Source organism: Dermacentor albipictus, chromosome 4, assembly GCF_038994185.2.
Source record: "Dermacentor albipictus isolate Rhodes 1998 colony chromosome 4, USDA_Dalb.pri_finalv2, whole genome shotgun sequence".
Classification (NCBI taxonomy): domain Eukaryota; kingdom Metazoa; phylum Arthropoda; class Arachnida; order Ixodida; family Ixodidae; genus Dermacentor; species Dermacentor albipictus.
The window spans coordinates 73,495,773-73,518,956 of record NC_091824.1 but is presented as its reverse complement, the minus strand read 5'-3'; the positions used below and the strand labels follow the sequence as shown (position 1 = coordinate 73,518,956).

General features: G+C 44.4%; 1 protein-coding gene and 1 long non-coding RNA gene across 4 annotated transcripts in view; both read right to left on the bottom strand.

Annotated features, from left to right (window-relative positions):
• The window catches only part of LOC139059539 (uncharacterized), a 554,371-nt gene that overhangs the window by 292,474 nt on the left and 238,713 nt on the right, over window positions 1–23,184 (bottom strand). The gene's annotated exons all lie outside the window — the stretch shown is intronic.
• Window positions 6,030–13,054, bottom strand: LOC139059137 (uncharacterized). Of its 3 annotated transcripts, XR_011513957.1 has the most exons (4): window positions 12,837–13,054; window positions 11,808–11,906; window positions 10,743–10,869; window positions 6,030–8,718 (listed from the first exon to the last, which is right to left on the bottom strand). It is a non-coding gene; the product is annotated as an uncharacterized lncRNA (long non-coding RNA). The 3 variants fall into 3 exon arrangements; XR_011513958.1 differs by lacking the exon at window positions 11,808–11,906; XR_011513956.1 differs by lacking the exon at window positions 12,837–13,054 and having other exon boundaries at window positions 11,808–11,991.

Here is a 23,184-nt window from a genome sequence, read left to right as displayed (position 1 = left end):
GCCTCTATGACGGCTGGTATGTCTACTGAATCGAATGTCTTTTCGTAATCTCTGAAAGCCATATAGAGACGCTGATTCTACTCGGCAGACTTCTCGATTACCTGATTGATGACACGGATGCGATCCACTGTAGAGTATCCCTTCCTGAAACCAGCCTGTTCCCTTGTTTCACTAAAGTGGACTGTTTCCCTTATTCTATTGGAGATTATCTTGGAAAATATTACTTTTAATACTGTAAGTAATCTAAGGAGCCTATGATTTTTCCATTCTTTAATGTCTCCCTTTTCGTGGATTAGTAGAATTTTGGCATTCTTGCAGTTCTCTGGGACCCTTGAAGTCGATACACAGTTTGTATAAAGGGCCGCTAGTTTTCAAGCATTATCTCTCCTCCATTTTTCATTAAATCGACTGGTAGTAGATTTTCTCCTGCCGCGTTTCTTCGTTTCATGTCTTTCAAGGCCTTCTAACTTATTTTGAATGGAGGTATCATGGCTGCTTTTCGTCGAGCAAAGGTCAGTAGACAATTTTTCCGCTGCTTTTACTATATTTTGGAGATTGCTGATGATGTTATACTGCTTCTCATTCACTACATACATCTTGGTTTGTCTGATGCCAAGTTACTTTCTCACTGATTTGAGGCTCGATCCATTATTTATGGCATCTTCAGTCTTTGTCGCGTTACAATTTCCAATATCCCTTATTTTCTCTTTGTTCATTAGTTCCGACACTCCCGAGGAATCTATCTGATCTCTTGAGTTGGACATTTCCATTCTTTGTCGCTTCTTTATTACGTCCTTCGTTAACTGGGAGAGCTTAATTACTGGTTGCCTTGGTAGCTCATATCCCACTCAATGGCTGCTTCTGAAGCCAGCCTTGTTACGGTTTCATTCATTGCTTCTATGTCATCTTCATCTCTCTGTTCTAAGGCTGCATATTAGGGCAGGTAGTGACCGCAGATCCGGATCATGAGACTGAAATAATCAGAAGAATAAGAAGGGCTGGGGTGCGTTTGAAAGCAATTCTCAGATCATGAACAGCAGGTTGCCATTATCCCTGAAAAGAAAAGTGTACAACAGCTGTGCCTTACCAGTACTCACCTACGGGGCAGAAACCTGGATGCTTACGAAAAGGGTCCTGCTTAAATTGAGGACGACGCAACGAGCTATAGAAAGAAGAATTATGTGTGTAACGCTAAGGGATAAGAAAAGAGCAGATTGGGTGAGGGAACAAACGCGAGATAATAACATCTTAGTTTGAATCAAGCAAACGAAATGGGCATGGGCCGCACGTGTAATGAGTAGGGAAGATAACCGATGGTAATAAGGGTTACGGACTGGATTCCAAGAAAAGAGAAGCGTAGCAGGGGGCGGCAGAAAATTAGGTGGGCGGATCAGATTAGGAAGTTTGCACGGAGAGGGGTGGCTACAATTAACACATGACTGGGTAGTTGGAGAAGTATGGGAGAAGCCTTTGCCCTGCAGTGGGCGTAGCCATACTGCTGATGATGATGAATGTATGATCACTGCATTTTACCCTACCTAATACTTCTACAACCTACACTACGCTGGGATCGGTAGAAAGTATGAAGTACATTTCATTTCTTGTTTCACCATTAGGGCTTCCCGGGTCCACTTTCTTTTGCTATGTCCACTTTCTGTGGTTCCTGAGCCAAATGTTCATTATCCGCAGCTTATTTTTTTTCGCGAATTCTACCAGCTCCTCCCCTGGACTGTTCCTAGAACGCACGCCTTAGTTGTCAACTGCATGTTCACCAGCCTGCTTTTTCCTCCACTGTTTCATTGAAGTTGCCCATGCCTACAGCATACAGAATTTGCACTTTTCGCATCGCTAATTCAACATCTTTTTAAAACTGTTCTTTTTCTTCAGCATCGTGACTGGAGGTTGGAGTGCAAATTTGCACTACTTTTATTCTACACCTATTAAGTTTTATTAGGACTACTTTACCCTCTCATTATAGCTGTAGATTTTTTCAATGTTGCCCGCTCTGTACTTATGGATTAGGAATTCTACTCCGAACTGCTCCTTATCTGATAGTCCTCTACATCAGAGGAAGCGGCCATTTGTCAGCACTGTATAAGCTTCACCAGTTCTTCTAACCTCACTCAGGCCAATGGCCTCTCAAACAATGTCTGATAGTTCCTGAAAGAGTCCTGCTATGCTAGCGTCACTCTTGAGGGTTCAGGTGTTAAACATTGCAAGGGTTACTTTCCATTGACGGCCTGCCCGGGTTCAGGGGTTCTAAGCACCCTCTGCTGCGTTACAGGTCTGACCGCCACCTTGGTCAGGTGCTCCGCTGGTGCTGGGGACTTAGAGCCATTGGTTAATCGAATGAGTCATTTGGGAGGGAGTAACCGAATACTGCACCAGGGAGGCCGATTTCTGTTCAGGTGAGGGAGTGTCTTGTTAAAGCTTAGTGGGTCTTCCTAATTTGGTTGTAACTGGATTAGTATAGCCACACTGGCTCTCGGCGTGTTTGCAGGCGTCAGGCGGCACTCCAAGTCTGACATTGGCTACGTGTTCCGAGTGTACGCATGCTCCTGGATACGTAAAAACGAAGTTTTACTGTTCCATTTTATTGCTCACAAACCTTTGGTTAGGTGAAATGCACAATGAACAACTCACAATAACAGTACAACATATTTATTACACTTAAGATGTTAATTGCTGGGCTAGTTCTAGAGCCATTGCAGCTCCGACCTTTCTGAGGAAGTCTTTGCCAGAGACCTGCTCATGGCGCTGTCCAACCTGAGGCTGAGCACACCTCGTTACTAGGAGCTACTGGTTGTGTGCCTTTTTAATCCTGCTAAACTCTTTTACAGTTTGCATTGCTATGTTGGAGTGTAAATAACGACCCCCACATTACTTTCGAAAGCTTGGCTTACTTAGAACTACCATCTACAGCTCGTCCATCAGCTCCCGAGAAATTACTTCATCAAGGAGACGTTCCAACACAAGACAGCTGAACTCTGCTTGAATGTCATCCACAGTATAATCCATATTTTGCCCATCTTCGAGCGGCAGTGCTGCTCTAATTGATTACGATCATGGTACTCACAAATCACAAAAAAATTATGGGGTTTTACGCGCCAAAACCACTTTCTGATTATGAGGCACGCCGTAGTGGAGGACTCTGGAAATTTCGACCACCTGGGGTTCTTTAACGTGCACCTAAATCTAAGTACACGGGTGTTTTCGCATTTCGCCCCCATCGAAATGCGGCCGCCGTGGCCAGGATTCGATCCTGCGACCTCGTGCTCAGCAGCCCAACACCATAGCCACTGAGCAACCACGGCGGGTTGACCAAATCACCGTTCGCTTTGAATACAAGACCATTTAGTGTTGCCAAAATGGCACCGCGAATAGGCGAGGTGCAGCTGTTATAGCTACTTTATAAAACAACAGTCATTTCACTCGTGGGTTTTGACCACAGAACATGAAAAATCGTGAAAACATACGTTGTCAATCCGGAACTTGATCATAAATACACCGAAACCCGCGATAGCGAAATCCCACGACAACAAAATATTTTCGCATGCCCTTGGAACGCCCATGTGTTTAGAAAAAGTTTATTTCGACAAGAGACGATACGAACACTGAGTCATAATCACGGCACAATTCCACGCGGACGATAACATGTAAGACACGAAACACAGCGCGTTGTCAATACGATTCATTGCTTTTCGTACCTCTCAACAAAAAAATGGCGCTGTGCTACAATCGCACATCAACGCAATTTGCCGGTACATAACTCCACAAGGCGAGCAGACTCCAACATGTGCTCAAATGCGATTTATTTGCACTAAAGTTGTGTAAAACACCACCACGTTACACCTTCGCCGGCGCCGCAATTTTTCTTTAATAAAATAACCGAGCACCAGAACCGATTCCGCCAGAAACATCTCATGGCCGATATATTGTTTGCTGATGGCAGCATGTTGCTACCGGCATGCGATGATGCTTTTTGCACACCTAGTGCAGTGCGTATGGTGCACCTTGGCGAGAAAAATGCAGCAAGAGCAAGGAAATCCAGGTGCCACCAACGCGGATTTTTTTATGGCGCTTGAATGGCGGTCGCAGCAGGGAGTGCCACACAGTGGGCTGCAATTTAGTGGTCGTCCGAGAATACGCATTCCCTGCTTCAAGAACGCTAGTTTTGGTGCTCCATCCGACCAGCATCGCGGGCGGATTCTGCGCCGGACATATATTTGCGCGAAGCTGTAATCTCGATCTATAGCCTTCGGGTGTACGAGATAAAATCACTTTGGCACTCGGCACCGACCGGGTTGGCACTTATGGGCAACTGCGTGCGCTGGAGAAATGCTGATGCATGCGTGCGGCACTGTTGGCCTGCGTCCGATGCCGACGTACGCAGAATTTCACAAGAGTGATCCTATCTCCGAAATCAATTGACCGAAAATGCTGCTGCACGGAAATGCTGCCCCTGCTGATTGAGGAATACAGCACACCTCGTACTGCCGGCAATGTGTTTCTATATCCTCGCAAGCTTGCTAAAGTAGGCTAACGAAATGTTGAAGGTAAACTTATGTTCTTCGACGCGTTCCCTGTCTGTCGTATCTCATTTCGAACGAAATTCTCACGAAAGTGATCTTTTTCGCATTCCCCTCCGATTTTGTTATTACGAGCTTCAACTGCATCTGCGGAAATTCGGGCAGTCTATGACCAAATTGTGAAACTTTGTAGGGATGCCTAAAAGAAGCCTCTGTAACCGTAATGTTTAACGGAAACGCTGGCGGCGAACGCTATGCACGAAGGTGAGGTTTCTGGTAGAAGCGCGGCGTCTTGCGCGGGCCGTGGGTGCGCGGGGCCGAACGCCACCTGGATGGTGTTGCAAGGAACCGGACGCGCCGCTTTATGGCTGGTAGAAACGCTGGAAAAGGGGTTTGTGTTTAACTTGCTGCGTAACAAGATTATATTGACTCCTATATTCAATATACTATCCGTCGCTATCATGTCAGTAGGTTGTGCGCAAGTCATACTCTGCGATTTTATGCGAAGCATATTACTAGAGCTCAACCCAGCTCCTCAGGCGCGGCGGTGTTGCCTTCAATGACCTTTGACCCCATGCCATGCCACGTAACACCGTGACTTCACGACAGAGGAGAAACGGGGCTCCAACTCGCGCCGTCGCTCGCGGCGGTATATAAGCAGCTGCGCTTGTTTCTAGGTGGCTTTGGCTCAACTCTTGCAAGATGGGCTGGGTGGGAATCGAACCAGGGTCTCCGGAGTGTGAGACGGAGACGCTACCACTGAGCCACGAGTACGATGCTTCAAAGCGGTACAAAAGCGCCTCTAGTGAATGCGGTGTTGCCTTAGAAACGAGCTGTTTCTAAGGCTCAGGCGTGCGTCGCTTGCTCAGGCGCACATTTAGTTGCCGCGCCGAACGGTGCGTTGCTCGACGCTCGCCGCGTCCAATGCGGGGCGCGTAGCCGCTGCGCCGTAGCCCACACACTAAACATTTTAACACCCTTAAGGGTGTAAATCAGTTTGTCGCCAGACGAACACCCCAAGGGTGCTGTTGTCTACACCCTACAGTTGGGGTGCCACTATAGCACCCTAAAGGAAGGGTGTCCAGCAAAATAAATTTAGGGTGTAAGGGTGCTCGTCCAAATTAACACCCATCTGTGTGGGTGTTGGAAGGGTGTACACCCTTTTATTTCTAGCGTGTATGGAAGGCAGATTGGGCAGTACACGCCTTCAATTACTACTATGTACAGCGATCCTCGCGCAACTATTGCGTGTGCCAGAAGGTTCAAGTTCGGCTACCAAACGCACTGTCGAACAGCCGGCCTTGAAGCTTCGATGGGCATACACAACACCTATACGTGTGGATCACATTACACATTAGTAATTCATGGTGTATATTGGAAAACCTGTCTTCGCTGCACAAATACAACCTAGCAAACTTGACACTTCTGAGCATGTATATCAACACCAAGGTTATCACGATTTCCATATACAAATAACATGCAACACAGACTGGTAAGATATATGCTGCATTTTCAAGAAAACGCAAATATATTTATTGCATGCTGCAATACAGAGTACAACATATACATAAATCACATGAAATATAAACATGCACAATCACCAAACACATCGGTAAGTAAAAGAACATGTACATTCCCCACAAAGGTACCTAAAATATATGTATTGATCAAATCTGTTATTAGAGAAGAAACTATGTATAGCGGCACTGAAAGAGCCTGGGTTGATTCGCAGTGTTTTGGGCCACATAAAGGAATAAATTTTTAGTATTAGGCTCCAGTGAACGAAAATTCAAGTTTTGATGCCTTAAAAAAGGCATATTGCAAAGGTGAATTAGGGAAGCAATTGAAATGCAGAGCAAACGCACAAGAAAGGCACGTGTTATTTTGTACACTAATGTAATCGCAAAGCATTATGAAAAGTTTGGAAAGTCGATGTAAAGCATAACTGGCCAACATTTTTCAGACTGAAACAATACTTTCCAAGCATAGACATGCTTTAAGTGAGGTTTATGCCAGAAGCCTTATTGCTAATTTTCTATTTCCAACAAGATTACTTGAGCACAAAAAATACGTAGAATTTTTTAGTGCCTACATAGTTTGTCCTCTTTTGTGAAACGAGAGTTCTCTGGGCTAAAGGTGCTGTGTAGCGGTTTTTCTAACTACAATACCAGTTTCTATAAATTTTTGTTTTGTAACTCTAAGGCACTGGTACATATACAATATGTAGTTTGAAAATAGGTTCTTTTCTTACTATAAATCAAAAGAGTGCATATTCCACATCTACTAGTGCCTGGGTGCAAAGTGCAGTAGGAGGCCTGATAAAAACAAACCACTGTTGATTAAACAATTTATTTAAATAAATTATTAAATAAATTATTTGCACTTAGATACAGTAATTCAAGATTAAGGCATGCTATAGCATGTGAGCATGCAAATTAGATAATATGGTTTAATAAATTAGCCATACTCTGGTTACTAAAAGAACACAGGCATAGGCAGTCATGCAAAAGTTCAAGTTAAATATCACACTGTTAACATTTGCCAGCAAATGGTCGTATCAAACATTATAATTATACTGAACAAGGGTAGTTTCTTGGGATAGTTTGCAATTAATGAGATAAAATTACGTACAGCTTGAATGACAAGAACTGCGAGAGATGACAGACTTCACTGACTTCCAACAATATTTAATTATGTTGCCACATCATGTGTATTGTACAAAAGCGGGCATGCGCAGAATATGAGTCACAAGGGGTGTCTAACCGCAAGTGACTGTACTAAGAACATCACCCTTTGAAAAAAATAAACATTAGAATTTCTATCTGTTGAGATACAAGACTTCACTAGGAGTCAGCACGATAGAGGGGTCACTAACGCACACACTAACCAGTTTTCTAGTGAAATCTGCTTCTATAGTTTCCCGGATGACCTGTGTCTCGCTAAAGCTTCCGTACCTTCAAAGAGGGGCACGCAGCCGCAGTCCCAGCAATGGATGCCGAAGTGGCCTTGAATAGTGTTATGGACGTTGTTATCGTGCTCTCCTAAATTATTGTTTAGGCGCCTGCCTGTCTGTCCAACAAAGTCAAATGAAATATTGTAAAGCTTTGCCTCCTTAACAGCCTCAATAAATCTTGCTCACACGAGATGCAACGTAGCGTTGCTGCACAGGCTGATTGCCTTTCTTGCGTTGGCTACCCTTTGGCCTTAATTTCAGGCATAGCAGAACAGCTTCTGAAGTGCACAAAACATGATGAGCACGCTCGGTCAAGGAACCAGCCGGTTGAAAGACACAGGTTTGCAGTGCTACCGTATGTTCATGATGTCTCCATAGGCTAAAAAAGATTAGGGAACCTGCAGAAATCGCAGTCCTTTTCTCAGCCCCGGAAAAGCTGGCAAGGCTCTGTAAGTGTGTAAACGCGCCTGAATCACGTCAGAGTTGTTGCTCTGCCGGGCACAGAAAACGTTTTGCGATGTGTGCAACGAATGTGGTTTCCCAAATTCCCATTTTGAGGCAGTAAATATATTGGACAGATAGGCAGGCGCCTAAATGATCGTTTAAGAGAGCACTATAACAACATCAATAACACTGTTCAAGGCCACTTGGGCATTCATTGCCGGGACTGCAGCTGCATGCCCCTCTTTAAGATACGGAAGTTTCAGCGAGACACAGCTCACCCAGTAAATTATTGAAGCTGATTTCACCAGAAAACTGGGTAGTGTGTGCGTTAGTGGCCCCTCTATCACGCTGACCCCTAGTGAAATTTTGTATCTAAACAGATAGAAATTGTGATGTTTTTTTTTTTTCAAGTGACCATGTTCTTTTTACAATGACTTGCTGTTAGAACACCCCTTGCGACTGGCTTTCATTTTCTGCGCATGACCCCTCTGTGTATACACACACGATGTGGCAACGCAATAAAATATTGTTGAAAGTCAGTGGAGTGTGTCTCTCGCAGTCCTTGTCCTTCACGCTGTATGTCATTTTTTATACTGAACAGCCAATATTGATTCAAAATTAGAAAAATATAGTACACATCTGAGCTGCAAAAATGCAAGTGATGCAGCAAATGGCCTTTAGCTTTCCAAAAGAAAAAGAAATGTTCACGGTTAACCACGAGGTGCAGGGACTCCATTCTCTGAGCATCTTGACCAATAAATGCAGCGCATGGCATTGCTGGAATCTTGCATCCTGCATTAGCAAAATAAGAAGAGAATCATGAGAATTCAGCCCGTGCAATTACACACGTACTTTGCGGAAAAATGATAATTAATGTGACTGGGCAGAATGCACCGCTCAGGCAACTGGGCAAGACAAGTGAAAGGTAGAAGTTTCTATTTTGCAAATTAAGGAATTGCATGTTACTGTGACTGCTAAACCACTATGTCATTGTGAATACAAGGTACATACAGCAGCAAAAACATAAATTTACAGTAGTCTTTTCACCATAGAAAATAAGAGTGAATAAAGTTTAAAGACTACCAATGACATCTCTCAACAACATACATTTGTCCAAGAGTGTGTATGTGACCTTAATACAAAATTGACATTATGAAATCTGCAATATATCTGCATTACACTTTATAAGTACTGCAGGTGAGAAGCTTACGGGATATGGCACATTAAGAGTTAAATGCACAAGGCATTAAAAAATGACTGTTTTTACACAACATTATTACACTAGGAGACAAAGAGAACTGTTTTACAGAGTGTGCACACAAAATGAAAATGAGGGAATCCCCACTGGCATTCCCATTTGCCCTGAAATACATGCATCCAGCCCAACAATATCCAACTCTACAATGCAGTGTATTAGACACTTTCTGCATCCTAAAATTTATCGTGTATTTCTTATTTACTAATTTAGTAAGAATGGGCATTTTGGCATACTTTCCTCGAAAATTTAGCATGTGTGATCAACTATTTTTCTTAGAGCACGCCCCCTTCTTTCAATGGGTTAGCTTGGCAATGCACTGACAAGTAGTATTCCCTTATTTAAACTTATGACCCTTCCTCATGCTCCCACTTCATGCTCTTAACTGTGATGCCACTCCGATGCAGTTTATGTTAATCTGTGACTATTTACATGGTCCTTCTTTCTGTAGCCTCTCAACTAGAGCCTGAAATTCTTGTCTCCTAGAACAATCGTTTTTCTTGCCCAAAACATATTGCACGGTTACCCCTCATAGGGGGTGGGGGGGTGTACTGTATATGAGTTTTCACATATTCAATGAACCTCAGAGACACAACCATTTCTCATCCTGTGTTGCTACTACCCGCATGAGTCACAATGGTTCTAAATTGGCTACCTGCCCTCTCTCGCTTAAAAGTACATTTTGCATGTGGAAAATAACCACAAGCATCACATTTCATTGAATGAGTGCTCCTGTGCATGTTTTTTTTTCCGTCCTGTAATGGCTAAGTTCAACATGGTCAAGTTGTTTGAAAACTGTCTAGCCTCAACCAATACTATGTGTTGTTTCAAAATTATGATACATTCATTTTTCAAAACTTGTCCCAAATTCAGCACGAGACATTTTCATGATGCAAATGAGGTAAGGTTGTGCTCAGAGACTATGATAGGCCTGCTATATCCTGCAAAACTATGTGAAATGAAATATGCTTGCAATTTTCGTGAGCAGCTAGCTCAGTACAATTAGGCACATTACCTGCGGAAACGTTTTTTAACGCTCTCGAGAGGTCCTGGTTTCTTGTAATTTCTTCGAATCCCTTGCAGTATAGATTGCAATCCGGTGCATTTTCATTTTGATATTGTATTCAAAATAAAAACAGCTGAAATTTTAAGGTTTTGATAATTATACGGGAATAAATTAAAGGTAGAAGAGTGTAATGCAATGAGCAAATAACAAGCTCATTGCAGAGAGTAAACAAATATTCCTCTCCTGCAAATAAATTGGTAGCAGGAAGGTCATACGAAATTAGCAGTGAATGCACAATAAAGAATATGATGCTACAATGCCCCGGCATTCTGTGAATATTCTTGCACAAAGAAAATCCTCATTATAAAAGACCATCAAGAAAATGCAAATGTATACTTTGGATCAGCAGTCATACCTGCAGTATGCACTGTACCATCGGCAATATTTACAACCACACACAACTGCACATCATATCAAGCTTAGGCGGCCAAGGAGCCTGAGTTTTAAATTATAACTTGACTTATTATATTACACTACACAACTATATCTACTTACAATGTTGTCTTCTCAACCGCTTTCAAGAAGACATTAACCATCTGTCTGAAGGCGAACGCAAGTGGCTTGCTCTTGATGGGGGCGCCAAGGCTGGGCATTGTGAAATTGCTGCTACCATCTGCATGACCTGCGAGAAACGACGCTCTAAGTACAAGATAAACAAATGCTATTAGAGCAAAAGACAAGATCATTGGCAATGAGCCTCGTTTTGGTTTGAACGAGAAAAGCCAAGAATATGGACTTTGTGCTGCTTACTGAAGAAGCAAGCCTCCTTCCAGATGTTGCAGTCATGCATTAAGATTGTCACACAGCTGCATGCTTGTATGCTGCTGTCGCCAGTACGCCAGTATGCTTTGAAGTTTATTATTTCAAGTTAAATTGATTATTGTGTTTTCTTGCCAATTCTTGGCAAACAGACCAGCAATGAAATAGCTCACTTACACACATACTCCCTTTTGAGGAGAGAATTCACACACACGCACGCATGCATGGGCGCACACACACACACGCCCACACATGCTTCTACAATATGAGCAGCTTCCTGTGCTTGACACACATACATTTTTTTATCCTGTGTCACTCCTACTGCTAAGGCATAAAAAATCCTTTGTGTTGCCAACCCCAAACTCCTCAACCTACATCACCAGCTTGAACACTTTCTCGAGAGCCAGGACAAGCCTTCTAGCTTCCCCAGTGCTCCAAACTGTAGTTACGAATTTCAATAGGGCTATAGGCGACAGCTCTCGAAGGGCATGCAAATTACTCGGAGACCTAAAGCTTGTATATGATACCTCTAAAGCACAACACTTCAAATTTTCAAAATTCATTAAAGCTCCTGAAGACAATTGCTATATACGTAGAACCTCTCGAATAACCTGCCGCTAACAATTTCAAAGGTTGTCTGCATCAAAAGAAATGTGGGCTAATGGGAAATCCACGTCTTTAAAACACACTACCTGATTTCTTAATCATTTATTTATGCTCTGGATGTACCGTTCCTTTCACAATAAAAAACAAGGCTATTGATTTATCAGTGCATGGGAGGAAAAAGGACGAAGCGTATACTTGGCGCCTTCCCACTGGTCCTCCCGAGAAACGGCGCCTCATACAGCAGTTGTCCAGGGTGGCTTGAAACCAAACTCGGCTTTCAGGCGGGAACATTCGCTGCACCAAATCGGAAGAGTTTTATTGCGAGTAAAACTCTACCGGCCTCATGCAATACACACGCACGCACACAAAACGCACCCACAAGCACCACAAGTATACGCACTCTCAAAGCGCAGACACAAAAGCGCGCACGCGCACATTGATGAACACAAACAAGCACACATACATGCATGCAGGCAGACACGCTAACACGTGCACGCACACACAGCGACCCACAGACAACACACTCACAAAACACGCACGCACTAGACACGCGCAAACACGCCGGCCCATACAAACCGGCATGTACGGAACGCGCGCGCGCGCACGCACGCACGCACACGCACACACACACACACACACAGCGAGCCGAGCGCACGCACGCACACACACACAGCGAGCCGAGCGCACGCACGCACACACACACAAATCGAGCTGAGCTGAGCGCACACACGCACGCACGCACACACAAATCAAGCCGAGCGCGAGCACGCGCACACGCACAGACAAAGCGAGCCGAAAAAATGCTGAAGGCGTCCGGCAAGCAGCAACAGCAGCACGCGACCGCATCAGGGAGAACCAATACCGCGCCGGTTCCTTCGAAAGGTGGCTAGGCCAGTCCTTTTTCTACGCGACGCAAAAGTGGTCGACCACATTTAACTGAAGTGCGAACGACCGTATTACAAGCAGCCGCGCTGAACGCACAAGAGAATCACATCAATGAACGTTCAAGCGCTGAGAAACAAAGCGTAACTATGCAGGCGCACCACGCCCGATGTAGATTTGACAAACATTAGTCACACGGGACGCGATCGAGGTAGTTAACTTGCCCTAGTAGGAGTGCAGCTGCTTTTGCTCTTACATTAGCGAATTATGAATTATGCTACGAGATCACAGGGAGATATTTCTAAAGCGAACAAAACAAATACCAAATAAACGGGCACTTGCCTGAAAGTTTCCATCATGCCAGTACTACCGACCGGGCACGTTGCAACTTCTCGTTTCAGCCTTCGTGGATCCATCTTCCAGTGCGTACGAACGCTTTGCTTTGAAGTGGGGCACGAGTAATACACAAAGCATGGGCCACATTTTTTTCTACCCCGCGCGCAAAACTAATCACACGGTTAAAATTACTTCGCACAGCGCGCGACGCGAACGCACGCGAAAACGAGCATGATGGCGCAGCTTCCGCCTTCCCGTCCTGCCGCGCGCCGAAGTGATGGTACAGCGTCGGCCGTCACTTCCGGTCGCTTTTCATTGGGCATGGGGTGGCCGCGCAAATTGAACGTTTATTCTGACAGGTTTGCTTGCTCGCATGGCCGCCTGTTTGCTGCTGCTTCGTTGTGGTCTCTAACTAGAGCGGTGAGGCGGGTAGTTACTACTACGTTTCGTGCGGGACATTTTATTTTGGGGTGGGGGGCGCAGTCTGTGCTGCATCACTGAGGGTACAGTACACAAATCGGGACCGTGAGCGAGACGATCGGCGCTCTTCTGCTGGTGCGATTAGATTATTCGCTGCGTCCGAACGAAGCAACTTTGCGAGGTCACAGCGTAGTTTCAGCGATATCATGGCTCGATAAAGACGCTCACATCTTGGTCGTGCGACAGCGACGCGTAAACATTCATGAGGAGACTGAAGACTGCGTTTGCAAGTGCGTATGCTCTGGATAAGAAATTACAGCTTTGACGACACCAGCCCTTAATATATAGGCTCAGCCTTACAAGCTGTATTTGAGGATGCACTTAGAAAGCAGATCAGTAGCTTAGTAAGCCTCTGAATGAATTAGGCAAGGTACGTGGAAATTCGGGTTTGAGAACTTCCAACGTGATCTCGCCTCTATAAGTCTTCTTTATGGATTCACCATGCAAATTGTATGTTGATGCCATTGTACAGCAGAGGCTCGTCCAACAGCGCGTCCCTGTTTGTTCAGCAATGTATCCAAACAGCTTCTTCCATTTCACCACTTTTTGTTGGGCTATTAAGGGCACCGAAATATTAGTGCAGAATTGCGCAAGTTGCTCTCGTGTTTTCGCTCTGCTACTGCAGTTTTTCTAGAAGTGTTTAATTGCATGTTAATATTCCTGTGAGCACGAAAAATAATGATAATGGAATTGTAAGTGAAAGGGCGTTCTTTTTCTGGATGATACATTTTTGGAGTGGCCGTCATGCCAGTAACATCAGAATCCTTGAAGAAAGATCGACAGTCACTTAGGAATGGGAAAACTTAATCGCTTCACGCATCTACACTTGCAATTGTCACGTGACCATGATACGTTAGTTCATACATTGTCACGTGTTCTTCACAATACTACCTTAATCTCCCGTAATCCACCGTGCTATAGTTTGTACGAACCTTAATGCAATTTATTTCACCCTTATTCACATTATTTCACATTATTTACCCATAATTGCTCATACTTAACGTTGTTGTATTTAGTACCTTCTGTATCACTACTGACGTCATACAAGACGGTGATGACTTCACATTTTATTTATTTATTATATACATTCAAGGCCTAGTAGGCACAACAGAAAGAAGTGGTGAAAATATGCAATAATTGCAATGCAGCGCAAAAATAGAAAACCAAACCATAAGATAATTTGAACGGCGACCTTGAATTAGTGGTGTCACAAATTGAGACTGTTGAGGCGGGAAGGCGGTTGCATTCAGTGGCTGTTCTTGGCAAACAGGAAGAATGGCACATAAATTTTGTGTTGATCGTCGATGCGAGACGAGAACTTGGTGTGGTGAAAAGATTTTCTTTACGGGAAGGGTTAAATTAGCATATTCTATGAAAAAGACAGAGACGAAAGCATTTGCGACGTAACCAAAGGTAAGGTTCACCTTGTGTTCTTTTCATGGACGTGACGCTAGAATGAAGTGAATAATTTGAGAGAATAAAACGGGCGGCGCGGTTCTGAATGCTTTCTGAATGCTTTCAAGGGAAATGACAAGATTGGCATGAGCAGGGTCCCGTATGGATTGTTGTTGCGGAGAACGCCACCTTTCCTACCTGAAAGGCCATGAAACGCTTTCGCATTAAAAATGCAATACATACACACATTGCTCAATGCGTGGACGTGTACACGTTACTCAGATTTATGCATCAATACGTTCAACACCCTTCAGGCGTCGATTTAACACCCTTCTTTGAGCAAAGTCACACCTTATGTGTGGTATCCACCCTTGTGATAGGGTGCTTTGGCCGAAAAGGGTGCTAAAAGGGTGTGGGCATGGGTGTAAATGCCGAAAGCACCCCTATTAACACCCATAAGGGTGTAAAAATGTTTAGTGTGCATTGTCTTACACCCCTTGGCGGGTCGACAGGAACGCTGTCGCGTTCCATTCTTGAAGGCGAATCAGAGTAACGCATGAGTTGTTTCTTCGTCTAGCCGAACCAAATATAGCCAAGCAACAGCAGTTCACCAGACTAAACAGTGGTTCAACAACTAAAATAAAGGCTAGTATGCTTCGCATCCTGGGCTTAACCTTAGCGAAGCCACAGCCATTTTTTCTGACGTATTCTGCTTTGAGAAATTTTATTAGTTCAGTAACGTATCTGCGCTACACTGAGGGCCTCCCTTGTTGGCTATTCATCGTCGAAATGGTTTCAAGCGCACAAGACAGTAGACATTGGACGTGGGACGTCGATGCCGGATTTTCTGCCACGCAGCGCCCTTAACATTGTCGTGTTAAAATGGTTGCGGAAGCAATTCATTTCAGAGCGCATTTTGAGTCCGTAATCGCTGAATGTGGTACTAAATGCAGCATTTTAATAGGCAGGTTAGGTTGTTGCACCGCTTGATTTATTTCTTTAAATGTTCGTAAAGTCGTTATTGTCAATAAGTAAAATTTTGAATAAGTTGTCGGAAGCAAATTTAATTCTATGCCACTGCCATAAAGTATGCCCAGCAAAACATCTTACCCCATGCTTTCAGTAATATTAAACTCACATCGCAAGAGCAAGCACGCCTGTCAATGTGTTTTACGCCACCTTTTTGTGCGAGTTACTAAACCCTAAGCATTTGCCACGAATAGAATGTAAAGGAACGTGAACGTAAAAATTACACATCACTTGCTTAATTTGTGCCAGCATTCCCTCTGCGAAGCTTCGACTCCGTTCCATCATGTCTAATCAATTGGTCTACCAGTATGTCTTAAGCACAATGTGCAGAAACTATCTAAATCATTGCACCACTATTTCATTACGAAAAAAACGTTTCCCTATATGCTATGTATACTTTCATTCAAGCGCACCTATTTTATTGTGACAAACTATGGATATTTTGGTTGTATTCTTGAGTGTAGCAGCCACAAGTGTTTATATTCCGTTTGGTGGCAGCACATTTCTGCATTTCTTGCTTCAAATGCTATATATGCATCTGCTGGTGGGCACCTTCCTTTTAGACATGAGCATCAGTGAAAACGTTTGCATTGTGTTGCATGCCACTAAAATGACCAAGTAACCCCGACACATGTGCGATCGACTGCTTGTATGCGAAAAACGCGCACCTAAAGCTTGTGAAAGTATCAAAACCATACCAGCTTCAAGTTTGTCAGCGTGCCCAAATGTGGAATCTGTTCCCGCAACAGCACGATGCGAGCTTTACTGCAATCAGCAAGATTGCTGGCGTGGAGAGCCAGAAGACAGGCAAAGATTTAGTTGGGTGGAGCTGACCCATTTGTTCTGATCAGCATCAAGCCTTGTATTCCTTGTTACGCCGGCCTGTTCATACACGAACACACACACAAAAAAACAGTCATATCAGTAGCGCTATAAGTCCACGTGCTGGGTCGATGGAATCGAAGCAAAAGCAGGAACGCCCGGCTACGCCTGCTGCACAGTGTTCCAAATGCTCTCTGTGGCAGGTTGATACCGCCAGGCGCAAGGCAATGAATCGGAAAGAACAACAAAGCCTGATTGGTCTGCTTTCGTGCTCACACCGTCGATCTCCTTTTTCATTTCTGGTTCTCGCGTTTTTTTCTTTATGAACCTCTTGTAACCTGCAGCTGCTATAGTGCCGCTGCGGAGTACCGTTCTTTTTTACCTTCCCACCTCTGTTAACAGAGTGGTAAGAGCCGCATTCAACAAATACACAAACGTTGCATCGATCAGCGTTCCCTTAGTGTTTCCTGACACATGAGCTCAGTGCCCAAAAGAGGCGAATGCTCAGAGCTGGAGCAACGTGGAGATAAGCTGGTAGATTGATGTTTCCGCTTGCGTGAACCTTTCTTGCGACGACTCTTGCGTCAAGCAAGACACATTAGTCTTTATTTAGGCTGTCGCCTAGGGGCCATTGGGAAGCCTTGTGTACTTGCACAACCTCACGCAATCATTTCGCTCATTAAAAAGAAACTGAGATGTCTGCTAACCAAAGGTACGAAGGAAACACTTAGGCAATTCCCTTCGACAAGAGTGCAAGGGCCCGTATCTTGTAGAGCATCCATAAATGTCCGTGAACCGGAACACCTTCAAAGCTGTATGGCGGATTTTGTGAGCAATTGGTACGTTGATAATGGAAACCTCCCCAGTACCTGCCATAACATGAAGCAGGCACAAAAGTATAATCTGGAAAAATAGCTTTGTCACATCGCCTGATTGATAAAATTCGTCGAACATGTACAGAAACGTGTAACGGCTACACAATTTCTGAGGCTATTCTGTTTATGATTCAAACTAGTTCAGTGCAGAAGCTGTGGATGATGAGATATGCAGGAACTGTGAATATAGGCTCGTACAAAATAGGAGAACACATCCGAATTTGATTGTCAAAGCCGTAGGCGTACATATTGGTCGTACCTAGGGATAAGAGCTTCCAGTTTTTACCAATAAGTACCGAGGACCGCGTCCCGATGGCAATTCTGGGAATTCGATTAACCTAGAAGTGCAGAATTTCGGAATTCATCATTGATCATTACACAGGGTCCGCACAAAGTTACCTCACCCTCCAAAGTGGAATAGGCATTCCATTGCTGTCGAAGCACTAAGTTATAACAGTTTCGATGCAATCATAACGACGATCAATAGCAATTAGCCATCAAAACAGGGTCACCGTGACACCAACATGCAGATTCCGAGGCTTTAAGTAATCTTGAGCGTTTGATTGCACAAGAAGTAAATTTTCTTTGGTTGATTAACTTTTGGAAACATTGACCAAACAAAAAATATGTGACCGGCATCTTCACAGCTTTGAGATATGCGAATGCAAAATAACGATAGCTGAAGTTTTCTTTACAGTTATTCAAAAGTTGGCTAGAATGCATGGAGCAGCAAGTCGCAGAAGTTGACTGCAAAAATACAAAAAGAAATGAAATATGGCGTTGCCATGCAGCCGGAGATAAAGAGTGAAGAAAACATTCTGTCAGCGTTGACATACACTATCAGCAACAGTTCGCGTGGTTATAGCCGCTTTAAAAAATACATTAAAGAGAAATTGACTGGTTTTGCATGACTTGACTGTGACATACACAATACATGAGACGCCATAAAACAGACAAGTATACGAATATGAGAGACGAAATACATAATGTTTTTTTGCGAAACCGTCATCACCATGTGGTTATTGTGCCAACCAGCCCTGGGGGCACCAATTTCATCATTATGATTCAGTCAAAGCTTGTCAATGACGGAGCCAGCGAGAGCCAGAACAGTCCCCACTTCTCTAGTGTGTCACATGGAGGCCCAAACTTTTGCGCCAGCCCAACGTGAAAATTTTTCCCCGAAGGGTTCCTTGGAATGAGACTAGCTATAGCGGACCTATGTAGCCTCCGGGCTTGAAAAGTTTACTGGTGGAACGTCCTCAACCTCTAGTCTCCTATCGGAATTCAATAACTTTTCGTTCCAGGAGAAATAAAACCGCAGTCGTAAAATGTTACCCGAAAAGCTCAGGGCGTTGTGCCTGACCAAGCTCTCATGTGGTCAGTGGCTCTCGCAAGCATCGAAACCAGAGATCAGCCGGTTTTACTTTGAACCGTGTGTCTTAAACTAATGTAAGAAATAATGAACGCTGCTCCTAGCCAACCGCTTCCCTTTTGTGCAAGGTATTGTTGAGGGGACAAGAGGGGCTGAAATATATTTACAGGTATTTACAACGCATTCACTGGCAGACGAGGTGGAGCATAGTCCGCGAGAAATCGTGAATGTCGTCGTCGTTTCGTGTACTGTCCTCAGCTTCGTCTCTGGCTGTGCTTGGTAACTTGACGCCCAGCGGCTCAGGCACCGTCCGGATGCTCGCTAGATTGTCCGAGTGGCGTCACTAACAACCTGAGAACGTATCATGAAGGGAATATCGTGGGGAGGGCTCCAGATCAATCTGACAACCTGAAGTTCCCAAGTGTGCCGTTAAATCAATTTGCCATAGAGTTCTTTACATCGATCGTGGATATACCAATAGGGAACTGGCAGATTAGGTGGTGATATCGAGGTTCCTTCGATGTGACACAGATAGGATTTAAAAATCTGCTAATGACAACAAATATTTCCATTGAAAGAAATATTAGGAACCCAAAGATTTGAAAATATAATGAAGGCATACATGAGGATGTGACTTTACAATTAGAATTAGGTAAAAAGGAAATTATTGCCACTTGGGGATGTGAATTTACAATGAGGGTTAGGTAAAAAGGAAGTGATTATGCCAAATCACGCACACTGTTAGTACTTTGAAAGTTCAAAATGACTATCAGTTATAAACACAAAGTTCCAATTCTTGCAAAAGTTCTTTAAACTCTTGCTTTTAAAAGACTCATCATTTTGTGAACTTTTTAAATATTATGATGTTAATAGTATTATTAGAGTTGGCTCAGCTAAAAACTAATTTATTATTCTTCGATTGAAACAAACTTACGGTTTAGATGTTTTTGCTAATACACAAAAGTGTGAATTTTAACTCGGGCTCAACGGCAGCGAGATTTGATCGTTCTCATGCATGACTTAGCCATGATGTTAAACACAACTTCACGGATAAAGTTTTAAGGCTATGTTTCGTGCCTACGCTGAGCAGAAGATTGATGAACACGTGGCGTTGTTTCTTGGCAGGGTTTGTTATTTTCTGCGCTTGTTTCCCTAACATTCACTGTTTTGCAAATGGAAAAGAACACGCGCAGATGCTAGTCTCTTGCTTAAGAAGTCGATAATCGACAAAAGATGCAGCCATTGAACCAGAGCCACTTAATGACGAACGTGGTGCCCGCAGACGGTGTGAAAGGTGGTGCCACAAAGTGATGTAAAACGACGGCAATGACAGGGCCTTCTTTGTCGACGTTCAAGCCCGGCAAGTGAGCCCGAACGTCTATCTCTTGATGGCTTTGGAAAGTTACAGACAGAGTTTATGTGTTTTTCTGACAAATTTGCCTGTTCCCTAATTGTAACAGAGCCTCGACTCATGCTCCCATTGCCATCACATTTGCTCAAGTAATGCTCACAATTATTAAATGTTCATCTAGCTTCGAACGCTACTTTCCTAGACATGACCAAACTTTCAAATTTATGTGCTGCAACAAATTTAAATCATGCACTATCAGCTTCATACGTGTACATAAACAAGATATACAAACGCAAACCGGTGTTACCTTGCGGTTATAGCGTTACCATTATACGCATTGAACACGTGCCTCGTTTTCTTCGTTGCTGAACTTGAATTTGTTTTCAGAAAAGAGAGATGACTCTAGAATATCCAACAGTGCTTCCTTTTCATGCAGAGTCTTAGAATGATAACGCCTCAGTTAAAACATCAATAATGGACCTGAAAGTCTCATAAAGAAAGGATGTCTTGTTCGCCAGCTCTACTTCGGGCTCGAACATTCTTCATCCCTTTTTATGGTAACGTATAGCCATTGAAATAGGGAGCATATGCGATGGTTGCCCCCTGAACCACCACAAGAGAGAGAGAGAGAGGAAAGGGGAAAGGCAGGGAGGTTAACCAGAGAAAAAAAATCCGGTTGGCTACCCTACGCTGGGGAGAGAGGGGAGGGGGAGGTAAAGTGGAAACAAAGTAGAGATAAGGAAAGGAAGGAGCATAAACACACAATCACAATCGGTCACTGTCACCGAACACTGTCATCGCACAGCACACTGACACCTGTAGCACTATCAACATCTGTTCAGGCTACAGTCGCCTGTCCAGTTCTGTCGCCCTCAAGAACCGCAACAGTGCCCTCGTCGCCCTCTGCTGCGATGGCTTATGATGGCTGTATCTTAAAATGAGTTCCTCTGTGAGAGGTCTTTGGTCAAAGCGCGCTATCGCGGTTGCAAGTGATTGTCTCTGTAAAGTATATCGAGGACAGTCACAAAGAAGGTGTTGAAAACTCTCCTCGTTACCACAGTCCTCACACGAGGCGTCTTCGGCCCATCCAATTCGGTAAGCGAAAGACTTGGTGAAAGCCACCCCTAGCCATAGTCGACAAAGCAGGGTGGCTTCGCGACGACAGAGCCCAGCTGGAATACAAAGGCGTAGGGAGGAGTCAAGATGGTGGAGTCGGTAGTTGTGAAAACTTCCAGCGTTCCACAAGGATAACGTGATGTGACGGCTGATCATTCGAAGTTTTCGAGCGGCATCTGTCCTTGATAACGGTATCGGCTCCTCTTCGTCGCCTTGAAGAGCCGACCGAGCAGCGTTATCAGCGTGTTCGTTCCCTATGACTCCGCAGTGACTTGGGAGCCACTGAAATGTCACGTGGTGTCCTTTCTCTGTTAAGGTATGTATGAGTTCTCTAATCTCAAATACCAGTTGTTCGTGTGGTCCACGCCGCAGGGCTGATAGCAAAGATTGCAGTGCAGCCTTGGAGTCACTGAATATTGACCACCTTCGAGGTTGTTCTTGGTTGACGAGACGAAGTGCAGCGCGAAGGGCTGCAAGTTCCGCGGCCATCGGTGTCGTTGGGTGACATGTCTTGAAACTGATGGTGGTGGCTTTCGCTGGGAAGACCACGGCTCCAGAGGAACACTGGAGAGTTGCCGATCCATCAGTACAAATATGTACGTGTTCGGCGTACCTCTCGTGCAAAAGAAGCAGAGTTAGTTGTTTAAGAGCTGGTGATGACAGCTCAGATTTTTTCCTGATTCCTGGTACGGTGAGGTGCACTGCAGGTCGAGCCAAACACCATGGAGGAATCGATGGCTTAGTTGCGGGGGTGTAGCCTGATGGAAGGCAGGTGTAATACTCCGAAATCGTAGTACAAAAAGCTGCCTGCGGCCTTTCTGATGGTAGTGTTGCCAGATGGTGGGAACAGGCACGGGCACGGGCACGGGCAACGCAATGTGTGTTTGTATAGGTTGGTCCTGAGCAATCGCAATAGTCGCTGCTGTCGATGTGCATTTTGGCAAACCAAGACAAACCCTGAGAGCCCGAGCTTGAATAGCCTGTAGAGCACGAAGATTTGTCTGGCAGGTGTTGGTCAGTACGGGCAAACTGTATCTCAAGAAACCCAGAAAAAGAGCCCTGTACAATTCCAACATTGCATGCACTGACATTCCCCAAGTCTTTCCTCCCAGAAACTTGAAAAGTTGGGAGATTGCTGTAAGACGCTTTTTCAAGTAGGTAACGTGCGGGCTCCATGAGAGATCCCTATCAATGATTATGCCAAGAAATTTGTGAGTCTTCTCATAAGAAATTATCTGGCCATTTATTGATATGGCGTAGGGTGTCATTGGTTTGCGAGTGAACGCCATCAGTGCACATTTGTCTGACGAGATTTCAAGACCTTGGTTGCGGAGGTATAGAGCTGTTAGAGTAGCAGCTTTTTGAAGTCTTGCACGTATCTGAGGACGTGTCACACCTGAGGTCCATATACATATGTCGTCGGCGTACATTGATATCTTGATCGTTGCTGGCAGATGATCAATGAGACCAATGAGTGTGAGGTTGAATAGGGTAGGGCTTAGTACACCGCCTTGAGGTACACCTCGGTACGTGTAGTGTAGTGCGGTTTTACCATCACCGGTACAGACAAAGAACGATCTCATAAAAAGGTAATGAGAGATCCATTTGAAAACTCGACCACCTAGGCCAACCATCTCCAGAGCATCGAGGATAGCCTCGTGAGATACGTTATCGTATGCCCCCTTGACATCCAAGAACAGAGCTGCAGATAATCTTTTGCGTGACTTTTGATGCTGGACGTACGTAGCGAGATCAACAACACTGTCTATGGAAGAGCGATCTCGACGAAAACCAGCCATGCAATTCGGTAACATGTTGTAGTGCTCCAGGTACCACTCCAAGCGGGCAAGGATCATCTTTTCCATTATCTTTCCCACACAGCTGGCCAGCGCTATTGGGCGGTATGAGGTGGTT